The 17,308-nt window shown below is 53.8% G+C and overlaps 1 long non-coding RNA gene across 2 annotated transcripts; it reads left to right on the top strand.

Moving 5' to 3' along the window:
* The first annotated feature begins 897 nt into the window (after positions 1-897).
* On the top strand, positions 898-10,325 carry LOC117198107 (uncharacterized). 2 transcript variants are annotated; one of them, XR_004479045.2, is made up of 3 exons: positions 898-1,098; positions 1,173-1,389; positions 1,881-10,325. It is a non-coding gene; the product is annotated as an uncharacterized LOC117198107 (long non-coding RNA). The 2 variants fall into 2 exon arrangements; XR_007471675.1 differs by having other exon boundaries at positions 899-1,098; positions 1,300-1,389.
* The last annotated feature ends 6,983 nt before the right edge of the window (positions 10,326-17,308 follow it).

Raw genomic sequence — 17,308 nt, 5'->3', positions numbered from 1 at the left:
TCCCCAAGTCGGGGGAGAAATCAGTGCTGCGGCTCATTCACTTCTGTGCCACAAAGAAAGAGCTTGTCCCCGCTTTATGGGGCCCCGGAAAGTAATTTTCCTACCCCACTTTTGGCATCAAGGCTAGAATTTTACAAACTCCACCATCGGGAACTTCTGAGGAACCGAGTTTAATGACTTCATCTTGAGCACCTGTAGATCTGGTGTCAGAAGGAGACTGGGGACTCCTGGTGATTTGCGCTGGCCCTTCCCTTCTCAGTTCTGACCCTCTGTCATCATGTTTATAAAACTTGGCTAGGACCCCTTTGCCTGGCAGTCAAGTGGGGACCTTGGCACTGTGACCCTATGGCATGTGCTTCGCCATGTAAGTGTCTGAGTACATCTCCAGGTCTGGACCCATGCCCTAAGTCCAGGTGCTGACAGCAAGCTCTGAAAATATGCCAAGAGGGCCCCTGACTCTCCTGGCGCAGGTCTGCTAGTGGACTGGAGACCTGGGGTAGTCATCAAAGAGCCCCAGCCCACCATCTGACTCCCCAAGCTTTTCTTTTTCTGGGGCATCAGAAGAGAGAATGGGAGATGAGGGCGGGGCCATAAAGATAACTGAGGCTGAGCCGAAGGGCACTTCCTACGTCCCATCCACTGCTTCAAACTACGGGTTATTACTGTGTGCTTTGGGTGAGTGTCCAGACGGGCTGGGCTCCACAACTCAGAGAGAGGGGGACAGACTTCCCACGGTTACACGCGATGCCGGAGCTGGGACCACATGTCCAGATTCCCGGCTCTGTTTGCCTGTCTCACTCGAGCTGTTTCCCCTTTCTCTGGGGTCACATTCCGCTGCCGGCAGGGAACAGGGAGGCGGCTGAAGGGAGCCAGGGGTGTTCTGGGCTGGGAGGGAGGGAGGGAGGGGGCGCGGGGCCTGGGCCCGGCCTCCCTGGCTCCTGGGGCGGGGCCATCTTGTTAGCAGAGACTCGCGGCCCGGCCTGGGCTGGGGAGGGGCCTGGGGGCGTTTTTCTCCCGTGTCGTGGTTGGCTCTTTTGTCTTCCAGGATGGACCTGTAGGGTCTGCGTGGGGTAGGAGCTGGGAGCTGCACGCTGCCAGGTAAGCCCGGGTAGGTGTCAGGGAGGGGTTCCGCTGCGCTTCGTTTCTTGGAGGCTGATTCTCCCCCCATCCAGGCCCAGGTACCCAGGTCTGGCCCAAACACTCCTGCCGTTGTGCGTGGTCTCGTGGAGGCGGTGGGACTGAATCAAGAGCACTGCGGGTGGGTCCACGTCAGAGATTTCAGCACATGCCTTTATCCAGCGCAAACACGGACCAAGCGCCTTCTCCCGGCTAGAAGCTGAGGATCCGGAGGTCAGCATGAGATGCGGTCCCGCCCTCTCAGGGCTTCATGTAAGAACGTGCTTTATCACAGTCTCTGTGAGGGAATGAGCTCCCCGTCCTGGGAGGGGTGTGTGTGTGTACGTGTGTGTGTGTGTGCGCGCGCACGCGCTTGTGTGTGTACGTGTGTGTGTTGGGGGAGAGGCGTACCGAGGTCCCCTCAGCGGGACTGTTGTAAAGGGAAGCCGAGCCTCCCGAGGACTGTGAAGGCCCTTTCTGCCCACCTGGACACTTGCTTCTTGTCCGCCCGTGAAGCCTGTGGGCCGGCTCCGGGGCCCCTTTATTAATTTTACACCCCTTATGCGAGCCCTGCCAAGACGGGGCACCCTCTGCATGCGTTACGAGCATCCGAAGCCCTCACGCCGCCCTGTCTCAGTCTCGGTGGCACAGGAGGGAGACTGGGGGTCTTTGAAGGGCCCCCTTAGAGGTGCGGCTGTGGGAAGCCGGGGTGCAGGCTAGGCCCCCATCCTCACGTGCTGTGCCTGCTCCGGCTGCCTCTCCAGGACTCCCGGGTGACCCTGGACTCTGGCCACGGTGACACAGGGAGCAGCCTTTGGTGGTTTTCTGGAACCCTGGACAATTCCCCGGAGACCTCATCCTTCCCAGCTCCTGGGCTGGAGACCCCGGGGATAAGGCCCCCTCCTTGTTGGTGCTCCGCCGAGGACAGGACCTGGCTCTGGAGGACAGCGCGAGGGCTGTGAGGGAGGCTGGCAGCTCACCGTCCCCCCGCTTCTGTCTGGACCTGCCTGCTGGGCCCTACGGTCCAGGCCTGGAGGCCCTTCCTGACCCCATGAGGACTTGATTTCTCCTTGAATCCCTGCCAGCGACCAGGCAGAGCTGGACCTGAGCCAAGGCCCCGCTGACCACACCCTCGCCATGGCTGGGTCTCCAAGGACCCTACAGGACGGGGGAGTCGGGGAGTAGCTCCCAGTGGGATGGAGGGTGGATGCAGCTCCCGGGGCGCCACTGGCTGGAGTCTGTCTTGCGCTGTTTGCTGTGTGAGTGATTCTCATTTTTTGTGGGAGCTTCTTGGACGGGGCTTTTCCTTGCTTCTCTCCCTGATGGTGACCAGGAGGGGGCAGGTGGGCCTGGGGGCAGCTTGGGCCTTTCCCTAGTGTTACGGAGCTCTGGGAGGGGCTATCCTGAAAGGAGAGAGTTTCCAAGAGACCCCGCTGGAGGTGGGGGAGGGGTGTGCGTCGTCGTGGCAGTCAGCAGAAAGAGACAGACACCGGGCCTTGCTCCCGACATCCAAAGGGAACGGTCTGGAATCAGCCTAACCCCAGCCCAGTCTCAGACCCTGCCCCTTGCCACACCCCTGTCCCTGGGGAGCAAAGGCAGGCAGGGCAGGCTCCCCACACATGCAGCTGCCGCATCACGCGGCGCAGACTCACTTGCACGCCCCCCTCCTCGTTCTCCACTCCCTCCAGCCCCCGCAGCGGGGCCAGTCCCAGTGCTGGCACAAGAGCTGCCTCGGCTTTCCTTAGGCAAGTTTAAGAGCCCCACCGTCCTTTTCCCAGGGTGGGGAGGGGACCTGTTTTAGTCAGCTTGCTTGGGCTGCCATAACAGAGTACCACACTGGGATGGCTGAAACCACAGAAATGCATTTTCTTATAGTTCTGGAGGCTGGAAGTCGGAGATCAAGGTGGCAGGGATGGTTTGTGGTGAGGCCTGTCTCCTCGGCTTGTAGATAGGAACTTATTGCTGTGTTCTCACATGGCCTTTTCTCTGTGCATACAGAGAGAGAGAGAGACAGAAATAGTTATCTGGTGTCTCTTCCACTTCTTATAAGGGCACCAGTCCTATGGGATTAGGGCCTCATTCTAATGACCTCATTTAACCTTAATTACCTACATAAAAGCCCTATCTCCAAATATAGTCACATTGGGGGTCACAGCTTCAACGTATGAATTTGGGCGGAGACACAATTCAGTCCACAGCAGGTGGTCACCACAACATGGACAGCTGGAGCCAACTCCCCTTTAGAATTCCCACCCCCAGTAGGGAGGAAGAGGAGGAATAGAGGCCTGGGAAGTAGAAACATTGGGAGATTCTGTGCGAGGGTGGCCCTGGAGGCCTCGGGGAGACACCGGACCCAGTGCAGCGAGGAGGCGCCCCCAGCAGAGGGCTGTTACGGGAAGAGCTTGGGCTTTGGAGTCTGAGGGTGTGCAGTCTGCCGTACAACCTTGGGCAACTCACCTCACCCCTGTGAGTCCAATTTCCACCCTGAAACTGGAGCCATCTGCTCACCTGGGCGTGTGTGTGGGGGGCACAGGGAGAAGTCAGTGAGATCATGCACCTGGCACAGCGCCTGACTCTTAGTAGGTGCTCAATAAACACTCCTATCCATCTTGGAGTTTAGATTTAGGGCTTCTCTCTTTTTGGTACTCTGGACTTTAAACTCCTCATCTTTGATCCAGAGGCATTTCTGACTCTTGTATTTTTAATATCCCTCTCTAATCAGATTGAGGAATTGGCTGCATTGCATGGCCTCCATAGTAGCTCCAAATGCTTCCTGGGGAATTTAATATCCACCCCTCTCATCAGAATTGAGCACCTACTGTGAGCCCTTCCCTGTACCACTCGCTTGGGGGGAATATAAGTGAAGATATGGCCCTGATGCAAGCCTGCAGGATTTCACAGCCATGCCAAGTGGGAGAAAACCATCTCACACAGAGAATTAGGGGATGGGGCAGAAAACAGTTTACTGAGGCACAGGTTCTCGGTGCTTGAGTGGGTGGGAGTAAGACCCCAGAGTAGGCTGAAAAGGCTTCCCAGCGAGGCTGAACTAATCAGGACCTTGGAGGATGAGAAAGGTGTGGTTTAGCTGAGAGTTTCCAAGGGAAAATTAGAGCAGACATGCCCAAAGTAAGTTCTAGGAGACGTCATTGCTCTTAAAAAAAAAAAAAAGTTCAAATTCAGTAGGTTTCTGTAGTGCAGGGCTTATCAGAGCCTCTGAAAGTGCTGATGGGAATTGTGAATACTCAAGGATAGACAGAAGATTAAGTGTTTCCCCCCAGACTTTACTGGCAACAGAACCCTTTTCCTACAGAGCATCAGTTAGAACCGTGGAGAGTCTACAAGGGGGTTTATGTGGGAAAATCACAACTGTGAAAAGAGATGACGAAACGAGGGCACACTCAGGTGCTCTGTAGCAGCGGCTGGAAAGGCAGCCCTTTCCCTGGGGCTGGGAAGTCTGAACTTGGTTCCAGGAGCCAGGTGAGCTCTATGCAGTTTTAGTATTTGGGGGAGGGCAGGCCATTGGTTGGAGTAGCCAGAGGCCTGGCAGTAGGGGACGGAGAAGCTGTCCACTGGACCCGGCGGCTCTAGGGCAACAGACCTTCTGTGGGAAGATGCTGGTGTGTGCGCGCGTGCGTGCGTGTGTGTGTGCGTGTGCCTGAGTGTGACAGGACCCAGCCTTCTGGGAAGGGGATGGCCAGAACCGGGCAGGGGGTTTCCAGCCAGAGCAGCAGGGCCCATTTTCAGGGGAACTGAAGTGTGTGGGAGGGCCCCTGAGGCCCAGAGCTGAGAAGTAGGGAAGCCAAATTCTTCTGGGCAGGGTCTACGTGGCTAGCCTTGATTCTGGTGGGGCTGAGAAGCTGGGAGGCAGACCCCCTGCCCTGGTCAGACCCGGCTCCCTGGCTGGTGGGGGCGGGAGGCCTCTGGAGCTGCAGCTGGAGGGGCTGGGGCAGTGTTGCATGGTGTGATTAACCTACTAACACAGGGCTCGGCTGGGGGACGCTGTGGCGTGTGACGAGGTGCCTGGCCTTCTGCCAACCGACTAACCCACTAACCAGGCCCGAGCATGCCCTACTAACCCCCTGCAGCCAGACCCTACTAACCTTGCAGCTCGTGGGCCTTTCCCGGGGCAAGGATGTGGGGCAGACGAGGCTCCGGAAGCCCCTGCCCAGGGCCTGGGATCTCTGTGCAGACCCACATTCCAGGACAGGGCGCGCAAACAGGACTCGCCAACTCTGCTGCTTCCTGCTGGGTGACTCTGAGCAAGTCCCCTCACCTCTCTGAACCCGTTTCCTCGGCAGTAGAGTGGGAGGCCCGTTCCTCACCTCACCGGTGGCAGTGAGGAGTCCCAGGAATATGAAGCTCTTGACACATGGCAGGTGCTTAAAACATATATATGAGGGCAGGGGTGGGAGACCCAGAAAACCCGACCCATCATGTACCCTGGCAGACCCTGATCGCTCTGGGTGGTCTGCACACAGACCCCTCTGCCTGGGGCTGGACACTTGCTTTGAACCCCTAACCGTCTCTTCCCCACACTCTCCCTCCTCTTCAGCTTTCTTTCCGTAGACAGCTCTTTTTTTCAATTACTAACCCGTCTAACCCCGGGGGGCCTCAACTGCACCCCGACCACCCCTTAACAAACTAATGGACCTGCGTGTGTTCTTCCTTTTCTCCTAGCAACTCCCAGTGTGTGTCTGCTGAGGTGCCCCTGTCCGCTGGTGCTGTGCTCTGACTTACTAACCCAGCCCCTACTAACTCTGTTTTCTCTTCTTACTAACCCCAGCCCTGCCGAGCTCTGGGCCCCCCCTCGGGGCTGGTCCCCCTCCTTTTGGCAAGCAGATGTCCTGGGGCTGGCCTTGCAGACAGATGCCCCACTTTGCTGCCCGGATCGGCTGTGAGTTCAGAGTCCACTGGGCCGGTTCTACTAACCACACCAGTGGCCCAGAGGAAGAGGTGGTCCTGCGGGTGTGGGAGGGAGGCCGACCTCTGAGCACAGCATCCCTCCTCTGTGCACAAGGCTGGTTGCCACTGGGAGTGGACGGGAGCAGGGCAACTTCTGGGGTGTGAGTGTGGAGGCCTCTGGGTCTAGAATGCAGAGCTCTGGGCTCCTCCCAGCCAAGGGAGCAGAGAGAAGGCGCCTGTGTGTCCTTCTCTGGAGGGAAGCGAGGGTAGAATCTTCTACATTGGCGAGTGGCCGGTAGAGGCGCGGTGCAATTAATGAAAGGCGCGTCCTGCACAGGAAGTCAGCAAAGGGGCGTGTCTCGCACAGGAAGTCAGTAAAGGGGCGTGTCCCACACCAGAAGTCAGTAAGTGAAGACTTCCCCACATTGGAAGTCGCTGAAAGGGTCTTAAACCGCAGTGGAAATCAATGAGTGGAACATTTAGTACAGGAAAGTCAGCCAGAGGGGGCATTTCCCACATTTGAAGGATGGGAAGAGGGGTATCTTTTACACCAGAAGTCAGGGAGAGGGGACTTTTGGCCTTACCACAAGGTGCTGAGAAGGAATGGCCAAGAGATCAGTGAGAGGGGCCTTTCCTAGAACGAGAACTTGGCTAGAGGGGCCCTTCTCATCCCTGGAGCTGGGAGACCCGGGTTTCCCACACTGGAAGTAGATGTGGGCCTTTTTTCCTACTGAAGTCATTGAGAAGGGCAGTCCACAGGGGGAAGTTTGAGAAACCAGGCAAGAAAGCAGATCTTGGGTTCGGGGTTTGCAGGAGAAAGCGGGAAGCCACAAATGAACCCCAGGCACCCACAGAGCCCTGCAGACCGTCGGGCCAGCCAGAAGTTCATCCCTGGCTCCGCGTCCTGTTCACACCCATGTCCCTACACCAGCCTGCCTCCCCAGAGCCCGCCAGCTGCTAAGCCAGGGCCACACCTGGGGGTGATTTTATGCCTCACCTCCAGTGGGCACCTTGGTCTCTTTGGGCTAATCTCTGGCTCCTTTGCACTAACTCTTGCTCTCACCCAGCTAATCCCTGTCTCGCCCTGGCTGCCCCAGAGGGCTGACCACTAACAGCCAACCCTACCCATCTGGGGGCTCCAGCCTCCTGGCCTGGCTCTGACCTGCTCTGAATTAACCCCTCCTTCACCTGACTAACTCCTACCCTCCTGATCTGTTCCTTTCAGCGGAAACTAACGGCTTGTGGATTTCTTTCTGACTAACAACAGGTCTAACCCTCCTCAGTCACAATTACTATTAACAGCTTGGATGTCGGCATGGCTGGGACTGGGCTAACACAGGTTTGGGACTTGACTAACACAGGGAGAGGCGGAGCTAGTCGTGTTGGACGTGGTCACTGCTCTGGGGAAGAGCTATCTGAAGTCAGGAAAGTTCTCAGTGCTCTAAAGGAGGGGCTGGGCTGTGGCTCAGGCCTGATGGAGGAGTGGTGTCTGCTGAGGTGGCGTCAGAAACAAAGTCAGCCTCCCAAGATTTTGGCCACTGGACATATGCTATCAACCCCTTATAACCTGCATTTGGGCTCTGATTCTTTTAAACAATAGCCTGATAGTTGCAATAGTGGATGCAGCGTTTGTGGCCCTAAAAATGCCCGTCTGGTGTATACAGAGGATATGCCATTGTGTATGGAATTATCAGTCATCAGGTGAGGGCCTAGACTCCTTGATTTGGGGACTTTAGAGCTTTGGAAGCTCTAGGACATAAAACTTTAGATTGGAATAGTCAGACCGGTTGTAAATCTATCACCCATTTACACCCTGGTGTAAATTAGCTCAGCTTTCTCCTCTAACTGCTGTGCAATTTAGCTGCCCTGAGATGATGAGAGTTTGGCTGGGAGGGAGTTTGGATCTCTTCAGTGCTGGGGGAGGGTCCTCTGGGCGCAGAGAGGAGAAGCAACGAGTCCAGGGGTTCTTGGGTGGGAGTAAGAGGGGGCACCAGGTAGGGGGGGGATGGGAAGAGGGGGCAGTTTTGCTGGCTCAGTCTGGTAGTCAGGGTCTGTGGGAGACGACAGCTCAAGGCAGGGCCTGGAGGACTGGATCAGCTCAGGGGCAGGGTCAGAGGCCTGCCTGGAGGCCTTGCAGGCAAGTTGCTTGGGTCACTGAATACTGCTCTGGGGCTGAAAGCTTCTCTGATAGGCAGGGACTCAGAGCTAATTTAGCGGAGCTGGTGGTGAGGCCTGAAGGGCGATCCAGAGGCCTGAGCTGCAAAGGGAAGGAGAGGAGAATGCATCGGAAGGAGCCTGCAGAACCGGGGCTGGGGTGGAGCCTGCACTGGGGAAAGCACGTGCCTGCTGCCCTCTAGTGGCTGCCTTGCCCCATTTCACTCGAAGCATTTCCCATTCCGGGGGCCTTTTTATTCAACCACAAACACTTGATGCTGCTGAGGACCTACTATGTGCCCAGCACTGCTCTGGGTCTGGGACCCACGCACGGGCTTTTCCAAAGTGCTCGTCTAGCTCAATGGGGGAGATGGAGAAAATAAACAGGTAATGCAGTAAGATGGGTGCCATGATAGGGATGGTGGGGCTGTGAAAGCACCCAGGAGACAGACAAGGATGAGATGCACCTACTGTGTGCCAGGCACGGTGCTAGGTGTTGGGGATGACTGCTGATTAAACATCACACAATCGTCAGGAACTTTAATGCTAGCGTATTTAGTGGGGGCGGGGTAGCGTGAGGTGTGGGCAGTCAGGGTAAATTTTCTAAGAGGAAGACATCTAAGCCGAGCCCTGGCTGGGCAGACTGTAGTGGGGATGAGTTCCAGGAAGCGGGAATGGCGGACACAAAGTTCTGGGGATCAGAGAGGATCGAAGAAATTCTGGAAAGGTCGTGGAGAGCGCAGCAGGAGGCAGGTGGGAAATGGACAAATACCAGATGGTGCTGCCAGAGAGTTTATCCCCGGGGCAGTGGCAGTGCGCTGTACATGTGAGCTGAGGAGGTGAGAGGTTAGATTTGGGTTCTAGGCTGACCGTGTGACCGTTTCAGCCCAGGTGGAATTCTGGGGAGCTTCTAATACGTTCTGGCCAAATTTCAGAAAACTGGTTCGAAGTGCTTGAAAGGAGGAGGACCCTCAAATCCACCTTAAGATAAATAAGGTGGGCCATGCTCCTGCCTGGCGGGGGCCTGGTGGAGGGAGCACGGACGGCTTGGAAGGAGAACAGCCTTAAAGGCACGTCATCCCCAGCCCCTGGTGTCACGCCACTCCATGCCACTCTTCATCCGAGGGCATGTGGTCACTGGCTGGGAGAATCTCACTGGAGAGGGACCCTGTTAGTCCTGTCAGGCTGCAAAGCGGGGGCAGGCAAAGCGGGGGCAGGCAGGCGTGGAGGAAGCTTCCGAGAGGCTGGTCCCGGGGAGGGAAAAACGTGTCTTGGTGGGTAACGAACCTTCTGGAGGCAGAAGGATTGGGACCAGGCCACCTTTGAGACTGACGATGGTGGTGGGATTCTAGGATCCTGTGTGAGTGCGTGTGTCCTCGACTTCATACTAGAGGAAGCTGAGCCCAAGAAGGCAACTCTGTCCTCCAGCCCCTGACCCGGCCGTGCTGATGCTCACCCTGGCCTTGACTCCACTGAACAGCCAGCTCGTTAGGAGCAGGACCTCGGGAGCTGCGGAGCTGGGGAGCTGGCCTCCCAGCTGGAAGGGGAGGCTGAATCCTTTAATAGGCAGCGTGGAGGGACTGGTGACTGTGGTCCCTGCCGGGGGGCTGTGCTTGCGTAGCTATTCATAGTGTACATATTGAGCTGGAGGGATATGCTGCAGGGGTTGGGGCTGGTCCCATCCCTACAGAAGACCCCAAAGGCCCTCTTGAGAATCTACCCAGGGACCCACTGTTTTACTTGAATAGACCAGAGACGACATTTTCCACGTCATTGCCTCCGGGGATGCTGAAGGTGGGGACAGAAATTCTGCTGTTGATTAAAAACAATATTTTTACGTGGATCCAGCAACGGAGTTTGAACTTGGCATTTTGTTTTCACCCACGAATGTAGTTTCTTTTGTTGAAAATACCATTTTGATATTAAAACTAACTCACACCCAAAGGATGACTGTGGCTTAAGAGGCTTGGAGGCAGGGTGGGTGGGGAGGAGAGAGCCAGTGGCATTTTCAAGGAATAGGAGTGGGCTCTGCCAACCTTTTCTCAAGACCATGACCTTAAAAGTCAACACAATAGGGTACAGATTTCATTTGTAGTTTGTGGGAAAACACACAAAAGTTACCATCTTAAATAAATTTATTTTAAAAATGGTTATTTAATTTTATTTATTTGTGGCTGCATCGGGTCTTCGTTGCTGCGCGCGGGCTTTTCTCTAGTTGCGGCGAGTGGGGGCTACTCTTCGTTGCGGTGCACGGGCTTCTCATTGCGGTGGCTTCTCTTGTTGCGGAGCACGGGCTCTAGGCACGCGGGCTTCAGTAGTTGCGGCTCGCAGGCTCTAGAGCGCAGGCTCAGTAGTTCTGGCGCACGGGCCTAGTTGCTCTGCAGCATGTGGGACCTCCCCGGACCAGGGCTTGAACCCGCGTCTCCTGCACTGGCAGGCGGATTTTTAACCGCTGCGCCACCACGGAAGCCCTACCATCTTAATCATTTTTAAGTATACAATTCAGTGGTACTGAATTACAAAGTTACAATGGTAACACTGTTGTGCAGCCGTCACCACTATCAATGTATTTTTTAAATAGCACTACTTTGTGCCTAGGACAGTGCCTCAGAGAAAATCCATCTCTCTTCTCACCTTCTCTCTCTTTCCTTCTCTCCCTTTATTCACCTAGAAACCATCCACTGAGTCCATCCTGTATATCGGGCACTGCCCTACTCTCTGGGATGCCAGGCTGCCTGCTTTTCTGTTTCTCTAAGGCAACCATCTTTTTCTCACTCCAGGATCTTTGCACTGGCTGTTCCCTTTTCCCATGGCTGGCTTCTTTGTGGCCTGAGGTCTCAGCCGAATGTCACCTCCTCACAGACATCTCCCCTGACCACCTCATCCATAGTGGTTCTATCGTTTTTGTTCTCAAATATTTTGGTCCTGGGACCCCTTTATACTCCTACCATATAGTAAGTGGTCACCCCCCGAGTCCTCTTGGGCTCTGCCCACTCACAAGGCTCAATTGGTTTCCCATTTCATTCATTCAACAAAACCTTCTAATGGCCAAAAAGCACATGAAAAGATGCTCAACATTATTAATTATTAGAGAAATGCAAATCAAAACTACAGTGAGGTATCACCTCACACTAGTCAGAATGGCCATCATCAAAAAATCTACAAACAATAAATGCTGGAGAGGGTGTGGAGAAAAGGGAACCCTCTTGCACTGTTGGTGGGAGGGTAATAGTTGGTGCAGCCACTATGGAGAACAGTGTGGAGGTTCCTTAAAAAGCTAAAAATAGAGCTACCGTATGACCCAGCAATCCCACTCCTGGGTGTATATCTGGAAAAAATGAAAACTCTAATTCAGAAAGATACATGCACCCCAATGTTCATAGCGGCACTACTTATAATTGCCAAGACATGGAAGCAACCTAAATGTCTACTGACAGAGGAGTGGATAAAGAAGATGTGGCAATGTATATACAATGGAATAATACTCAGCCATAAAAAATGCAATAATGCCACTTGAAGCAACATGGATGGAGCTAGAGATTGTCTCACTGAGTGAAGTAAGTCAGACAGAGAAAGACAAATATCATATGAGGAATATTATATGAGGAATCTAAAAAAGTGGTACAAATGAACTTATTTACAAAACAAAAATAGAGTTCCAGATGTAGAAAACAAACTATGGTTACCAAGGGGGAAGGGGGGAGGCATAAATTGGGAGGTTGGGATTGACAAATACACACTACTATATATAGAATAGGTAATAAGGACCTACTGTATAGCACAGGGAACTCTACTCAATACTCTGTAGTGACCTATATGGGAAGAGAATCTAAAAAAGAGTGTGGATATCTGTATATGCATAACAGATTCACTTTGCTGTACAGCAGAAACTAACACAACATTGTAAATCAACTATACTCCAATAAAAAATTTTAAAAAGATCTTCTTATCCCTACTGTGTGTGAAGCACCACCTTGGGTGCCCAGGGCACAGGCAGAAGCAGACAGGTATCACCCCTGCCTTTGTGGAACTCACAGCCCAGAGGAGGCAGCTGCGCTCAGCTCTTCAAGGACAGGGAACACCTCACAGGGAGAAAAAGAGGAGAGAGAAATCGGCATAGAGAAAGTCTACCATATTATAAATTAGAACTGAGATGTTTTAGAAAGACTGGTTTATCCATTCATTACCATAATAGAAATGAAAACTGAGACTTTTAGAAGACTTGTTTATTAATTCACTAAAAAAAGACAATAAAAATAAACATTGCATGCAAGCACAAATAACACTTTATGAAAAACAACTGTTTCTACAACAAAGACTCTGTTTTTCAGTAAATCTCTTTAATGTCTGGCTTAATAGAAGATAGAGTCTGTTGGATTCTGATATCTGCTTCTGCATTCAATCTGCTGCAATATCATATGTCCATGTAGCCCCTGCAAAACTCCACCGTGCACTTGTGAGGGAAGGAGATGAAATGGACAAATTAATTTCTCTCTGGTCCCCAGACCTCAGGACTGCACCTTGAGAACCGCTGCTCTGTCACAGAAACCTGTTTATTTCTTGCAGAAAACTTGTGCCCATCTGACATGACCTTGCTTACTCCTCTGATTCCTTGTTTACTGTCTGTCTCCGGTCTTGTTTATTGTACGTTCCTAGAAGGCAGGGTCCCAGAGCCCATTGGAGGTGCTCAAAGTGGCTGAACCAGAGCTGCAGTTCTCAGGCATGGCCAGCAGGCGACGGCATTGCACCAAGACCACCGCACTCTCTACTGGAAACCTGGTTCCTCTCTGGGACTTTTGGGGGAGGCTCTGTGGGGATACTTTTTGGATTCCAGAGTTTCAGGGCATTGGGTGGGCCTGGTATGGGTGGGGGAAGGGAAAAGGCGGGAGAGAACGCAGTTTTGGACAGAAGCTTTGGAAAAGCTTTGCTCATTTCTGCTGAGGGCTTCTGTTTTTTTTTTTTTTTTTTTTTTTGCGGTACGCGGGCCTCTCACTGTTGTGGCATCTCCCATTGCGGAGCACAGGCTCCGGATGCGCAGGCTCAGTGGCCATGGCTCACGGGCCCAGCCGCTCCGCGGTATGTGGGATCTTCCCGGACCGGGGCACGAACCCGCGTCCCCTGCATCGGCAGGCGGACTCTCAACCACTGTGCCACCAGGGAAGCCCCTTCTGTTCTTAATAGAAGCCAAGCCAAGTGACTTCTCCTCTTGAAGCCTCAGTTTTCTTCTCTGCAAAAGGGGCAAACTATGATTTTGGCTTCCATTTCACCATGGTTCTCTCGGCAGGGGTCACTTTATTTTGACGACACTGGTGTTTCTGACAATTCAGGGTCCCCTAAGTTTCTCCCCCTAGAGTATTCCGAGAACCAAGCTGATGCTGTGGGCTCTGCCTGCAGGCAAGACCATCTCCCCTCATCCCGCCTCCAAACCCCAGGCTTCGGCCCACCCGGGTTGACGTAAGATGGCCGTTTCCATTTTCCACGTGCTTACTGCGTGCCATGCTCTGTGCTAAATGGTTCCTACGTGTTGGCTCCTGGAGCACTCACGGTATTTGAGAGGTGGGCTTCCCTACCCCCATTTTTAAGGGAGGGGGGCACTGAGGCTCAGAGAGGTGAAGAGAGTTGCCCAGAGATGCACAGCTGGAGGATGGGGAATCCTAGGTCCAAGATGGTTACCATGGCGACAGGGATACATCATCCCCAGATGCTGAGTCCATCTTCCCAGTAAGACTGAGTCACTGTCTCTACACCGGCTTCTCTCTCCTGTTACTCCTTCTCCCTGCGAGGTGTCCCCTGTCCTTGGAGAACTGAACCTAGTTTGTGCTTTCATATTTGTTTTGCTCACGTGCTGCCTCCTCCGGTCTGTGAATTCCATAAGGATGGGGATGATGCCTGCCTGCTTCATGGCTATACCCTGTGCTGCACCCAGCATCGTGCTTGGCACAGAGTTGGGAGTCCGGAAGATTTTGTTGAATGAATGAAATGGGGAGCCAGTGGGAACTTGAAAGTGGGCGGTGCCCCCAGCTGACTCGGGAGCAGCCAGCTCCACCCCTCGCTGGCTGCATGACCCCCAGCTAGTGATCTCCCATTTTTACACCTTAGTTTCTTCATCTGTAAAATGGGGATAACACCATGTCCCTCTAAGAAGTTGTGAGGATTTGATAAGAGGAGATGCAAAGTATCAGCACGTGAAGGGTCCCCAGTCCCTTTTCCCCACACCTGTGGTTTCTACTGGCGCCGGGTAGGTAAGGTTTGCCGATGGAATCCAGGCAGAAGGTAGAACTGAGCCTGAGAATCTGACGGGGGAGCAACTGGGCCAAGTCACTGAGCAAACTGACAGGCAGCCCAGCTGGGGCTTAGGCCGCCGTGTCCTCCCAGCTCCTGAGCCCACCTGAATGCAGGCAACCCAGGAGCCGCGGTCCTGGTGGTCAACTCCCTGTGGGCATTTCTCACCAGGTCCCGTGGCAGATAAACAGAATCTCCAATGCCAAGTGGTCACAACAGGGTCGAAGCCACACAGCTGGGGTCGGTGGGGAGACAGAGGCCGCCGTGGAGAGGTGGTGCTGTTTAGCCTAAAACACAACGAGCTTTCCAGTCCTCTCCTGTGGGAAGGAGGCCTCCTCCCAGAGAAAAGCCCTGGAATGCAAGGAATGTTCTGGAGCCTCCAGCCTGGGCCCCAGGACAGGAGCGCCTTGGAAGCACAGGGCCGTGGGGGCACTTTCCCAGGGATTATCTCAGGGCTGCTGGGCCGCCGGGGAGCTCATACCAGACATCACCTTTTGGCATTGGGGTCAGGCCTCAAATGCCTCGAAGCTTTCCCAGGTTCTCAGTCTGGCAGCGACGGAGCTCCTGCCGGTCTTGTACTGTCTTGACTTCAGCCTCTCATCCAGTGCCAGCCCCCTGGGGTCTGGGGCCGGGTCCTGTGCTGGGCACTGAGGGGTACAGAAAAGTCAGACTGAGCTCTGCTCTGAGCCAGCTGCGGGTGGGAAAGATCCAGTTTCAAATCTGAACTCAGATACTGTGTCATGTGGGACAAGTCACGTCACCTGTCCAGGCCTGTGTGTCCCCATGTGTAAGATGGGGTTAATAATGGGACCTCCTTCTTGGGATTATCAGGAGGGTGAAAGGACCCCATGCATGGGCAGGTCCTGGTGCAGAGTAAGTGTGCAGCAAATGTTCGTTATTATTGTCACTGTGGTTGGTTGTATTTTCCAATCTCTCCCATCCCCTTCCATTCTCTTGAAGCTCAGTGGGTTTGTGATCATGGCAGAAGTGATGGTATGTGATTTCCAAGGCCGAGTCCGGCTCACTTGGAGCCTAGCCACCATGCTGTGAGGAAGCCCAAGCAGCTGTGAAGAGGCGTGTTGAGGACCTAAGCCCCCAACCCCTTTCCCCATCCACAGCCCTGGCTGAGCCCCCAGACCCATCAACTGGGCCATCTCAAAGGCGGATCCTTTAGCTCTAGCTGGGCTGACCCAGCTGATGCTGCACGAAGCAGAGACAAACGGTCCCCACTGAGCCTTTCCAAAGTTGCAGGTTCAGGAGCAAAAGAAATGATTCTAGTTTTAAGCCGCTAGGTCTTGGAGTGGATCCTTATGCAGAAACAGACAATAGATACAGTTCCTTTTAAGAAATGTCTTTGCTCCTCTCTTGCCTGGACTCAGGATGTTTCCTCCCTCATCCTGGTCCTCTGCCAGCATCTCCCACCTCAGTGAAGAGCCCCACATCTCATCTCTGGTTGCCCAAAGACGAAATCTGGGAGAAGTCACGGATAGCTCCTGATTCTGTCCGTTTTCCTCCATCCCTCTGCCATTCCCCTCACCCACGCCTCCAGCACTTCCGTCTTGGGCAGCCGGGGCAGCTTCCTTGCCTGACTCCCATTTTCTTACACAGAACAGGAATCTGATAGATAAATGATGGGCAGAGTGGGTAAATCACAGGCTTACAACTTCATCTGCCTGGAGTGCTGGGTCTCAGCTTACAACCTTCATCTGTCTTTTCCTGGCCTGTCTTCTTTGTTCCCCAAGGCCCAGGAGGAGGCCACTCCGGCCACCATGTCCTGTGTGCGCACAGCACCCTCAGAGGTCAGTGGGGGAAACAGACATGGAAACTAACACGTGAGGTACTTCCGGCCATTCACTGCTATGGAAGAAGTCGAGGAGAGCGATGGGGAAGTGTGTCCAGGGGGTGGACAAGGTCAGGTGGTGGCACTGAGCTGCTGGGAAGGAGTCAGCCACGTGACATCAGGAGGAAGGGAGTGTCAGGCAGGGGGAAAAGCAGGGGCAAAGGCCCCGAGGTGGGGATGGGTTGGTATGTTAGAGGGAAAGAGACAAGGCTGGGGTGCAAGAGGCTGGGGCTCAGGTCATGAGGGTGGGGTAGGGGGCAAGCAGGGAATCACGTGGAATAGAGGAGGTGATTCAAAGTTATTTCATACACTTGTTTTCCCAACCAGGTTACTAGCCCCTTGGAGGGCAAAGAGACGCTGATTGTCTCCCGGTGGGGACAGCCAGCCATACCGCTGCTGGTGCCTGTTACAAGTGACACTTTGTGGGGGCAAACTGCTCTTCAGGCTCACCCCGGAAATTCCTACTCAGTGCCAGTGTCACCTGCTCTGCGAAGACTCCCAGGTTCAGCTGCCCTTGCTTGCCTCGTGTCCCGCTGGACCCTGGAGCAGCTTCCAGCCCGGCACCCAGTGCCCTGACTTTTGTTTCCTCGTGTGGATCTTTTTTCCAACCAGGCCATTGTGTCTTAAAATGAGGTTCCCCCACTGCCTCTCAATCTCTGAGGCGGGGTGGGCTTGTTAAAAATGCAGACCCCTCTGAATCAGCATCTCGGAGTGGGCTCAAGAATCTGCCCTTCTAACAAGCTGCCTGCCAAGTAATTGTTTTTTTTAACTTTTTGTTTTACATTGGAGGATAGTTGATTAACAATGTTGTGTTAGTTTCAGGTGGACAGCGAAGTGATTCAGTTATACATATACATGTATCTATTCTTTTTCAAAGTCTTTTCCCATTTAGGTTGTTACATGACATTGAACAGAGTTCCCTGTGCTATACAGTAGGTCCTTGTTGGTTATCTGTTTTAAATACAGCAGTGTAGAAGCAACGCATCCCAGAACGAGGTCCTGAGCAGAGGGGCT

Source organism: Orcinus orca, chromosome 15 (genome assembly GCF_937001465.1).
Source record: "Orcinus orca chromosome 15, mOrcOrc1.1, whole genome shotgun sequence".
NCBI lineage: Eukaryota > Metazoa > Chordata > Mammalia > Artiodactyla > Delphinidae > Orcinus > Orcinus orca.
This window is presented reverse-complemented; position numbering and strand designations above follow the sequence as displayed.